General features: G+C 37.8%; 1 protein-coding gene across 20 annotated transcripts in view; it reads right to left on the bottom strand.

Moving 5' to 3' along the window:
* Positions 1-12,387, bottom strand: part of ESRRG (estrogen related receptor gamma) — a 398,405-nt gene that overhangs the window by 35,488 nt on the left and 350,530 nt on the right. The window lies entirely within an intron of this gene.

The following is a 12,387-nucleotide window of genomic DNA, read 5'->3' as shown; positions in this document are numbered from 1 at the left end:
GTTTGGTGGTGGTAGTGGGAACGTTGTTAAGGGAAGTAAAAAAAGCAATGTCCATTTGAAGCTTGTCTGTGAACTTTGCATGAACCGCCAGGAATAATGTAGTGTGATGACAAGCCAGTTATACCTTCCACTAAATTTGCTGTCTGGAATGAACTGAAATAGTGTTTGGTTTGTGTAATTACGTCCATCTATCTTTATATTCCAGCGGCATATCGCAAATTGAAAATACTAAAAATTGACTGTTGGTTCTGATATTTAATGATTGCCAAAGACAAGACGATGATTTATTGGTTACTTACCGATGTGACACATTTGCATCTTATTAGACGGAGATTACTATTCCTTAAAATGCGGACGAGGCCTGATCATGTCTGATGGATTGATTTGATTTGCAAATGTAATCAAACTAATAAGAGGGAAAAAATGAGCAATAATGCCTTGTTTTTCAACTGGCAATCACTCCCCTGCCAACAACGCTGATATCCCTGACTAAGCAGCCTTCACACAGTCTTCCTGTCTCCTCAAATAAACAAAGGGATGCAAAGAGCTTGATAAGAGGATAACGAGCCAAGTATGGATGTAACATGGAGCCTGTACCTCAGCACTGTACAAATGTATCAATAGGAGCACCAGGATATGACTTACTGTGTGTTCAAACCTTAAAAAGCAGTGAACAAAAAGCCAAAGAGCAAAACTCTATGACGAAAAAGCCTTTGCTGAATCAGGGGAAAAAACAACTGCATAAGAAAAGTCATTCTAATTTAGAGAACCCCAGGAGAACACTCCCCACCAGTATCAAAGTTACAGAATAAATACCTGGAATTCCTCAACCTGATGAGAAGTTAATTGGGGAGTGTATTTTGGACAATATGATTCAAGCAATTGGAGTCACCGACTGTAGCCATAGCATCAGAGAACCTATTTCCAGAAGTATGCCTGACGGTGTTTTAAAATTATTCCAAATGCTAAATGCAGTGTTTCTGTAGATTTTTATCTGCACCATACTGATAATATAAACACTTACATAATACATTTCACAGCAAACATTCTATCATTCTGGCCAGATGCTGATGTTCCTGTAAGCACTGAAATATGGTTCTAGATAAGAGCAGACTCTTATTCTGCTTACAGTAAATTAATCCTCCATAGGAGGATTCTCTTTCTCGTTAATAATAATAATAATAAAAAAAAAAGCTTTGTGCAAGGAGTTGCACCAAGTCACCCTCCTCCATTTAAACAAAAGTGTTAATTCAAGCAGAAGGCAAATAGTAAAGCACTGAGGTCCATGCAGGTTTCAGACAGTGACCTGCATATTTAGGGATTGATCCAAAGAACAGTGAAATCAAGGCAAGTCTTTCTATTGGCCTAAATGGATTTTCATATAGAGCTTTACTAAAGAGAGAGGTTCAAGCGTGAATGTTGACAGCTGAGGAAGTGATCCTACAAATATTTGGGAACACAGAGAACTCTGCACAATGGAAGTGCCTGTGTAAATAATGTGATTGTACTACTTAAATATTTTCCAGACTGATTGCTAATTTGCTTCACTAAGGGATATTCGATAATGTAAAAAAAAGCTTGCTTTAGGGAACAGCCATTATGAAGTGTCAGGATAAAAACAAAGTTGAATATATAGCTCCAATTACCATGCTCAAAGACCTCAAAATATTTTCATAATTTAAAGTTTTATAGCTCATGTAATTTATACTTATTTTAACAGCGGAAAAGCATCCTGGTCAAACTCCAATTAAATAATTACATTTTGCCTACCTAAAATTCTCACTGCATTTTTAATTGGATAGGACACACTTCACTGCTTCTCCTAAATTGTTTAGTATTGCCATTCAGTATATAAATAGCTACCACTTTCTACCACAGAGACAGTACACTTGCCGTTGTAGCTATCAATGGCAAATTCTAGTTCATCTGTGTTGGCTGAAGCACTGGAAGTCAGGAGCCCCATGGCAGCCTGTGTTCTTATCTCTCCATCACAAGCTCTTTTTAGGTGGTTTTTTTTTGCCCTCCAAGTAGGTTCTCTGAAAGACTGTATGTTTATCATTGATGCTGGCTGATTGCAGTTATGAACATGCAAATATTCCAAGAAAACATCCTCTTATCTCCGGAAATGCCCATCTAAGCCTCTTGTCAGACACTGCCCTCTGTAGGTTTATGCTACAGAGGAAGCAGGAATAATCCTGCATAGCACGTGCACTACTTGTCCCCACCCCTAGCAGCATTCTGTGCCTGGTGCCTGTCTGAAGCACCCTGTTTCCAAGTGAACTTTTCATTAGAGAGTCCATAGTGTGCTTCATATATGAGGATTACAGTACACAGTACAAATTACTCATCACCACTGGAGTGCCAGACACAATCCTGTGAACACTGCAAACTCCCAAATTTGGGTTGAATACATCAAGCAAAGCATTCAGCACAAGTCATTAATGGTGTCTGAAAAATGTTCAGTTAAGTCAAAACGTGAAAAAACTCTTCAAAATAACTCCTATCAGTTTCACTGAATGAAGATCATCTGGTTTCATTTTGCATGTTATATGTGTAGCTGAAGATTCACTAACACTAAAACAACCTGTTCCTGAATCCACGCAACAGTTAACTTTATTCCTGGGAAACTTCAAACTAGTAAAAGGTGAAGAACAGATCACAGAGTGGAATGGCTTTCTACAAGAGACTGATATGGGAAAGGACTCTAAATTCTTCTCACTGCAAGCACAGTTAATTATGAAAGACACAAGGGTCACAGTAACTTTCATACATTACCACATATAGCTTGAATCATAGCAAGTTTGGAGTCTAATGCCAGTTCATTAATGCAGGCATGATGCTAAAGCATAGTTAGAAGAAAATCTCTGGCTAGAAATACCCTACAGCCTGCTAGTGTCATGATATACTTATGCTAAGAAGTGCAACCTCTTCTTTGAACAAATGTATGAGCAGCAGTCATTATCTGCTAAACTGTTCCCCCTTAATCTCTCCAACAGCTGGATGCACGAAAATTGCAGTTTTGTCCCCGCCTCTTCTCCGCCCTCATCACAACTCTTTGCTCTGGTGTTCTCATGCATAACATGTCAGGACTTGGTAAGCTTGCTGACTCTCCTCTGCAAGTGCCATTTCCATTGAACTCGGAGCCTTCTGTATCTGTAGTTGGGTCTCATTTCAATATTTGATTTCACCTCAACTGTTAATGCAGCTGATTGAAACTGATGGTGCACGACATGGCAGAACAAAACATCTTGGGAGAAGGGTCAGAGCTATACTGTGAAATTTCCACTCATCTATAATATGTGCCTCAGGAGTCTGGGGTGGAAAATATCTTGGGCAGACCAATATCCTGTCAGAGAACTTTGTCTTTATAGAACGTGTTTTCAAATTAAAGGAAGGCTGTGTGTTTCTTTTCTCGTATGGAAAATTACCCAAGTATTTCTGCCTGCTATACAGTATAAAACTTGGAGATGATGAATTAAATAACATGGAACCCTGACTTCAAAAGTTACAGGTGAATAAGTGCTCCATATAAGTAATTAAATACTTGCTTTCTTTGGATTCTACGTTTCTTGGGATTCTTTCTCAACACACATACATGCCTATAATGTATGTGCATAAATTGAGCATTGCCCAATAAAACAGCTTACTACCAATGAAGATGTAAGTTCATAAAGCTCTTGTATGATCCAGCTGATGCAGAGGGTGATTACTACAGACTCATTTTTAAAAACTGCTGATTCTTTTATCAGGCTGGGCTGAGCCTTGCCATTACAACCCAGGTGCTCCCCTGTTATCTACAGACTATATATAACCAGGCCCAGGTCACCATGTGCCCTGCCAGAAACGTGCTGACTGGCTAAGGGGGCATTGCAATTCAGGTAATTAATCCTATTCTAATGTAGGTTAAGCAGGTGTGAAGCCGAACTTATCCAGAGAGAAAGTAGAGGCATTCTCAGAATTACAGTATTTAACTGGTCTCAGCTGACTTTAGGAAACTAGACCATCCTGTGTCTCTGACCCAGTCATACAGGTGGAGACCTGTCTGCTCTAATTCCAATCTGAGCAACTGGCTCTTTTCCCCCTTCCTCCTAGGAGGGGGAAAATCCCATCCTGGATTTACATATCAACACATATGACCGAGAAGGTGCTCTTTTCTTCCCCACCCAGAGAAAAGTAAATATATTTTTGTTGGAGGCTAAGTTAGATGAGTAAGTCAGATGTTTACGTTAAAACAGCCTAAATAGCTACCATAAGAGGGCTATGTTGCTCTAATTTTACTCCTGCATTTCCAGTGTCTACTATGATCCCTTCATATGCCAACTTAAATGACATGTAACATTGATTATCTTATTTCCAACAAAGCCTTCAGGAATTTTAAAACTGCCAAAACCACTCTTTGTTTGGATGTTCTTGAAATTGTGAATCTGGATGGAAAAAAAAGCTTTATTTTTCTAGAGGAGTCCTGTAAATACATAAGTGATACTTAGTGAACATAAATGACAGGCTCAGATCTGCTGCATTTGCCTCTTCTGCAAAGTCCTCACTTAAAGAATAATGTCAAGATTTGTTCCAACTTTCTTACTGTGTTTCTGAGCAACTTGCAGCCATGCACTCCTTGTAAGAAGCTGGCCATCCTTGAAGTAAGAACTGTACACTTAGAGGAAGTTTGGGAAAGGACACCCCCATAAAGACTATTTCAGAAGTTCAAATTCTTTCATACAATATGCTCTTAACTGGCAGCCTTTTAATACGGCTGGCATTTAATTGGTTGGCTAAATTGTGGGGAGTGGTGATGGCATGACTTTAAAGAGGTCACATGCCTGAAAATCTAATGTGCCCAGCTATCTCCTGTGTGGCACTCCAGATGCTGTCCCACTTGCACAAAGCCATTATTACTGAAGCCTCACATCCAGCTTGCTTACAGAAAAAAAAAAGAGAACGGAGATTACAGTAAAATTAAAAAGGTTAAGATACATTTAGACTTCTTACCCTCTGGTAATAAGATTAATTCCTTGTTGGCTCAGAAGAAGGAAAACTGCTACTGAGTCATCTGCAATTTACACAGACCTAATCTAGTAAACCTGTTTGTCACACAAGAAGTGGGTACAAAGGTGAGTATTGTTGTCCTCTGAGTGGAAAATACTTGCTTAAAGCTCAATTCTGCACACTGCTGCAGAGTCCTGAGGTGGTGAGTACACACAGGGGACAAAGGAAACTCTCAGCTCCCACTGATACACTGACTACTGATGGAGATTTATCCCTTCAGGGCCAGATCCTTAAACAACAGAGGCTGGCACAGCACATTTGACTTGTACACCCATGACAACTGATCCTACCAAAGGCTCCTGGTCTGTCTCTATAGATTAACTGAGCAAACTACTACATGAATTTTTTTTTTTACTTTTTGTTGTAATGTCTGATCACTGAACAAGACCAAACCATTTCCTGCAATTTTATTTTGCATTTTTTACACCCCCCCCTCAAAAACATCCAGAAGTGCTAATGGAACAGACTAATAATTTCTTTTCATTCTTTTCCCTTCTCCTTTATTCTATTTAGCAGTGCACTCGAACACTTGCAAATATGCGAGGGGGCATTTTCAGCCCCCTGGTACTTCAGTGATACAACATTTACAAGCAAGGAAGCAGGGTCTGTAAGTCAGTCTACAAGTCACCCAGCATAATACAACACTCTTGGTTTTGCTAGAAGAGTAATAGCAAATGGCTGTTACATCTTTTTATACTTTTGCATTTAAGACTCAAATAATAGCCATTTTTATTTACAGAAAGAAAATGAAAAGCACTGGCATTCATTACTGTTGATTTGCTCTCTTTTTATTAATCATTTCTTATTTTTAAAGGGCGACAGGAGTGAACAACATAATGCAATGGTAGGAAGATATTTACCAATTTAGCACCTCATTATAAAACTACTCAGAAACCTCTTTGTCTCTCGTTTAACATAATAATTATTAGTGGCAACAAAAGTGGATCCCACACTTGCACCATGATTAGCAAGTGATGAATTTGGGTTGAATATATTGCACTTTGCTAAGTAAACCTTATTATATCCCAAATCCTCAGTCTAAAAAACATCTAATTTTAAGAAAATAATTTGTACTGCTGTTTAAATGCGTGTTTCCAAATTAACCAGTGATATTCTATAGAAAACTGCCTCTTTTATGCTTGAAGTCTCCAGCTGCCACACAATTTATATCTCTTTCCTCCCCTCTTTGTTTTTCAGCCATTTTCCCTGAATGTCAAAGTCAATTTAGTGCATTTCACTTTGCTGAATAAATCAGAGGCGAAATCCTTGCTAAAAGTGAAAATTTGATTTGCTAAAAGGAGCTTAGGGCAACTATTAATCAATATATCCAGAGTGTCAAAGCTAAGGCCATGATAGACATGCATTCATTTGGAGATTGGTTGAGGCAGATAAAGGGGGACACTGGGAAAAAAAAAAAAAGTCCGACAGCCAGACAGTGTAGTGTGAATGTTGGGGGCATGAGTGGAGAAGACTGTTTTAAAAAAAAAAACAACCAAAAAAAACCCAACCCAACCAACCAAACAAAAAGGAGACAGTCACTCAGAAGGAGAAAGCAAGTACTTTTATATGAATAAAAGGTGAACTTAACAGAGATATAAAGTCACCATTTATTTTTGATTTTGATTGAAAAGGATTTAAACAAAGGATTTTTTTCTAAAAAACCCTACAATGTTAAAACATAAGAATTGAGCCAAGTTCTTTTGTTACCTGTTAATTGCATTTTTTGGCTTTCTTATGCTTTTGTTGACAATTAGTCTTAAACAAGCTTTTTCAGTTAATAGATAGGGACTTTAAAGACATAACTAGCAGGAGTTTCTTGTGCTTTTTTGAGTTTTACTACAAATTTATTTTATATCTATGTATAATTGCATGTGATGAGATGTTTATATGTTTGGGATTATTTTTCTTCCCCCCTCAGTTAACTTAATGCAAGGAAAAAATGGAAAGTGGAAACTAACCTGGAAACTAAAGTGCTCTTTTTACCCCAGGACATCTCTGTGTAGCAGTAACAGAAACCTCCTCACCTCTCCATTGCTGTCTCTCTCAGTTCTGAACTGGAACCAGTGTTTTCTGACTAGGAGACACACTAAGACTGCGTGCATGCCTAGTTGTACACAAGGCCTACTACTCTTTTGCACTGAAATAATTTTAAAATAAACAAACAGATCTTTCTGTTACTACCTTTTACCACTACTACTTGTTTTGTTTTGAAAAGGCTTGGAGACTTCTGGACGTGTTTATTTATGCATTATCCTTGAAATCCTACCTCTTCCTCCCTGCCTTGCAAAATCCCTTAAACCTTCTCTGTGATGCTATTTTCAAAAAATGAGGAAACGAAAATTGCCACCATTCCTACCACTTCAAGTGACAGCATAGGTGAACTGCTGGCATTTTAGGCCCACTGCTGTTCTGTTCTGCTTAGAGAAGCTTGACTCACCATGGTGGTCTAAACACTGGTAGTGTCGGGTGGTCTACCCACACTAGTGCTCAAAATAAAACTGGCAGACAATTGTTGATTTCCCATATTGTACAATTCAGTGACAGAGGTCAAGGAAGTCATTCGTTTCGGAGAAACCTTTTGGCAGAAATCTCTACCCTTAAGGCCCAGGGAATTGTCTGCCTTAGATCACGTCACACAAGTTGTGAGTTCAAGAACACTTCCATATAGGAAGAGCAAGTCTAGTCTCTGTACTTAGTGTATGTTTGTAGAAGGAGTTAAAAGAAGAGCAGATACGGGGCTTTTGATAAAGTATCCAAGTCAGCACACTGATAAAGGGCAGGATGTCCTGATTCCCGAGGAGGCTCAAGTTATTATTACTACCAACCTCTTAGCACCTAACAACTCATACTACATTCCATGTTACGTGAGCAGTAAACACCACATTTACATGTCTACCTGTCTGTGGAGGGACAGGCAGCCTGTGATGGGGTGCTCTCAGAAAGCTGCAGGAGTCCTCCCCGTGTCTGAAGCGGTCCTAAATTCAGCTAACAGCACAAGAGACTAGAGAAGGCCTCGACCTCAGCAGAAAGAACAAATTCTACAGCAGCAAGCAGCGCGGCACAGACATACAGGAAGACACCTCTTTCTCTTACAGTGCTGAGATTCTGTACTAACTGCCCCAATAACTATACAGAGAAAGATCTGGGCATAAACAGGATGCTGGTTATGGCTGCAATGTATGTTATTACATATACTGGGTCGTTGCAACATATGATTTCAGGTATGATCATAAAGCAACATTCAGACTTTTTCTCTGGCATTTAAACACATGCTGTATGTCCACTTAGAGGCAGACAATAAACAACTGTGTGCATGAGAACAGGTACATATATGCACCTAATTCATATCTGCATGGACGTACCATATGTGTAAGTGCTCATGCTTTCTTAAACATTAGCTTTTCAAAAGTGACTATGGCCAACTTTTTTTTTGTACTTTTACCTCCATGGGATGGTACTTCTGAGCCAGATGATGAGAAAAGGGCATTTTAGAAATGACAATTCTGAAGCATATCATGTTCTCATTCAGTATTAGAATGTTAAACTACACTCCTGAGAACTGCTTTGGAAAGGAAAGCTTAAATATTGTCCTCTACAAAAAGTATGCCAGAGCAACAATGTTTCATAAAAAATTAACAGTAGCACTAAAATATTCAAAACATTCTTGTATTTACTCCATCAAAATCATTCTCCCTCCCCTCTTTTTTTTTTTTTTTTCAATGCTAGCACCAGTGGCAGTATCAATTTCTAACTATTCCCTCCCTTGAACACAGTTACTGCTAACAAAACAGGGACACAGCTGAAGACAAGCAGGCTTATTTTACTAAATAATGTAACTAGTTATTTTTGATGTATTAGTCTGATTTACTGTTTCCAAACAAATTTTTCATCTTAAGTGCAAAAAAGTTGATTTCTATGGTCTGGTTGATGTTTTTTCATGCATGCAAATTTTTTAGAGAACATTTTGTCTTTAGCTTCCTGTTATGCACATTTTTAAGAGCTTAATGTTTGCTGCCTCCACTTAATATGAAAGAACGTTGTGCATTTTTGCTGAATGTCAACAAGAGAGTTACATTACAGAAATCGCGTCTAAACAACTCTGATACTGTGACCAGGTATCAGCAGAATGGTGCTCCATACTGCAAAAGTTTAATCAATATAATGTGACCAAATATAAAATGCAAACTTCCCAAAATACAGTGCAAAAGGCAGGAAACTCAACCACCAGAAACCACTGAATTATGAAAGGCTCCCTTATGTAGAAGATATAAAATGAAATAAAATGAAACAAAGTGAAATAAAATAAATGAAATAAAATAAATAACATAAAAAAATTAAAAATTTTACAGAGGCTTTATAATATATTTACAATTTATTTAGGTCAGTTAATAGGAGTTTTGTCTCATCAGGCAGGAGATGAGGTAGCATCAGCCTCTCCCTAAGCACCTCCAATATTTTACTAACGAAGTTACAGTACATCAGAATATTTTAATCTGACACAAAGAACAACAATAGATCTGACTGCTGGGCCGATAATCTTCTTATCACACCCTGTGAAACCTAGCTCTAATATTTGACTGAGCCTCCATTACTCGGCAACACATTCTAAAAAGGCCAACAATGGAGAGAGAATGAAGTGGAGTGTGGAAGTACCTCCATATCTACATAAAAGAGATTAGAGGCGACAGCGTTCCATTTTACAGCTCAATCATATTGTGTTAGCATGCGCTTATCCGAGCGCGGATGAAATTGAAAGAGAAATAAAAAAGAGTCAGGCAGATAGGAACCATAAAAGCGAGGCATGAGCAATTTCCAAGGATATAAAAGGATGCTAATGGCGGGGCCCTGTCATTCTTAAAAAGGGCTATTAGGGCACCATCATCTGTTCTTGTGCCCTTACGCCTCTCTAACTAAAGTCAAGCATTTCCTAATGCCATTGTGATCTTTTTCTTCTTCAGATAAGACATGGTCATGTTTCATAACAACACACTTTCCATTTATTTGATTTATAAATGCAAGGAGACTAATTCTATTTACTGATAAAGGCTTTCCATATATATTTTTCTTTCAATATTTTCTTTTGTAGATTGTATAGACTTTTCATTCAATAAAAGCAAGTATTGAAATGTTTCCAATACCACAAAAATACTAATGATTTTATGAAAGCACTTGAACTTTGTATAATTTGAAAACATTTTTTAGTTTATGACTGCAACGGGAAATGGTTGGCCAGGGTAGAACGCATATTGCATTGTTACCTTTCCATAGATAATCCCATTAAAAGAATTTCTTTTGGAGTAGCAAAAACATTGTTTTGGTTTCTTCCACAAAGGCAAATTTTACATTGCAATGCTTTACAGTTGAAATCTTTATTAGTTATTAAGCACCTGATATATAAGGGCCTTTAATTACACTGAACCTTAAGAAATCACTATAGTAAAGAAAGATTTGCTGATTGCTGCTTTGCTGTGCTAGGCACAAATTCACTACTTGGTATAATTAATCGACTCTAAGAGACTTACACCAAGGATTTACTTAGTCTGCCAAGATACAGTGAACTTCTATGCAATTTGCACCCTTTTCCCCATTCTCTTATGTTTCTGCCTATAGTAACATTTGTTAGCTTAGAAAACAAGTCAGCTAGCACCAGTACAGGCTCTTCTACAAGTTGTTTTTTGCCAAACATTAGCTGAGTGTAGGCAGTCCAAGTACTCCATCATTCAAAACCAAGCTACAAAAGCTCATCACTTGCCCTTTAGCATGTCCAGCCCTTTTGCATTTTGATTTTTGCATTCAAATGCCAGAAAACAAACACAGATTTTATCACTGTTCTCTGTTAGCTGAAGGCTTACAAAAACATTGTGTTAATTTCCTGGGGTTTTTTTCCTTCTCATTTGTAAATGGAATCAGGTAAGTAAACTTACCTTGTTCGGCTTTACCAGTGCAGCTACGGTTTTGAATCTACTTTGTACTAAAATGGTGTCTCATGGCAGAAATGTTCCTCAACTGGTTCAGATCGCAGACTTCAAATTTTCAAGGCCAGTTTACAGCATCCAATACCTTTTCCAAGCTAACCAAAGCCACCATTTTAAAGGCTGCTCAGTCCCATCCCTCTACTCTTCTCATCCCTCCAGCCAAATCAAAGCTCCCCAGCATATTCACAAATCAAACTGACAAAAGTTTCCCTGAAACTGCTATGGAGCATGACTGACTTCTTTGAGAGCTACTCTATTTCGGTTAAGGTGATCTAAGTATCTTCTAAAGATAAAACTCAAACTCACCTACTTAACTCACTCCGACTTAATTTGGGGTGCTTTATTAACAACCAGTGTAAGACAAAGTAGGTACTATAATATAGAGTGATGTTTAAATTAGTTTACAATTTGCTTGGGCTCATCTAGAACTGCTCTGAACAAAGCCATTCAGAAATGTCAGCTGTGTTCCTAACCACTGTAACAAATTGTTGCCTGAACGCTGCACACCTAATGACTTCAAATTAGCTCCACTGCGATATTGCCTGACAGTTCGTTACGACTGTTAGCAACATAGCCGGCGTATCATGACCAATAAATTGGTTTCAGTGTGGGCTGGGAAAGGGACTTCCATCAATTTGATTAAAGAAATTACTGTAGCATTCAAAGCATAAAGACAAACTAGTTTAAGGAGACAGAAATAAGTTAACTGTACCAGAAAAACATTGCTTGTGATACAAGAGCTTGTTTATACACCCTTTGTGGCAATAGAGAGTGACTAAATTTCAAGTCGCATATTGACTATTTTAGAGCGTGTAGGTTGTCGTCTTTCATCCAAAGTAAAATAATACTCCATAAATGTACAAATTACTATTATTCTTTCATTGTGTTGATATATATATTGCATTTATATTTATCGAAGATGACCCAGAAGAACTGGTTAATACAAGGGGTAAAAAAACCCCCAACAAACACCAAGAATATTTCTTTGCGATTGCCTTTGAAACTAGAAATAAAATGTATTTAACTTTGGTGAACAAACAACTGACTGGATTATTTATTCTACTATTAAAGTATCACAAAATCACATTTAAAATTAGAATGACGTATTATTCTGAGGAATTAAAGATTATCCAGTCTCATGCTTAATAAGGCTTCACTATCAAAATTAGAAAACTAATGATGAAAACACACCAACACGTTAACTCATCTGCTGGACTAGAAAAATGCCTTAAGAAACAATAAAGAAAGCTGGCCTTTTTTTCTGTGACTTTACTGTTTGTGAAAGGTGACAGACTGAGAACCCTGGAGACTTCTCTGAGTTTGTCTGCTAGCTCACAGAGCAAGAACAAACACCTCAGTACTGGGG

Source organism: Chiroxiphia lanceolata, chromosome 3, assembly GCF_009829145.1.
Source record: "Chiroxiphia lanceolata isolate bChiLan1 chromosome 3, bChiLan1.pri, whole genome shotgun sequence".
Lineage (NCBI taxonomy): Eukaryota > Metazoa > Chordata > Aves > Passeriformes > Pipridae > Chiroxiphia > Chiroxiphia lanceolata.
This window is presented reverse-complemented; position numbering and strand designations above follow the sequence as displayed.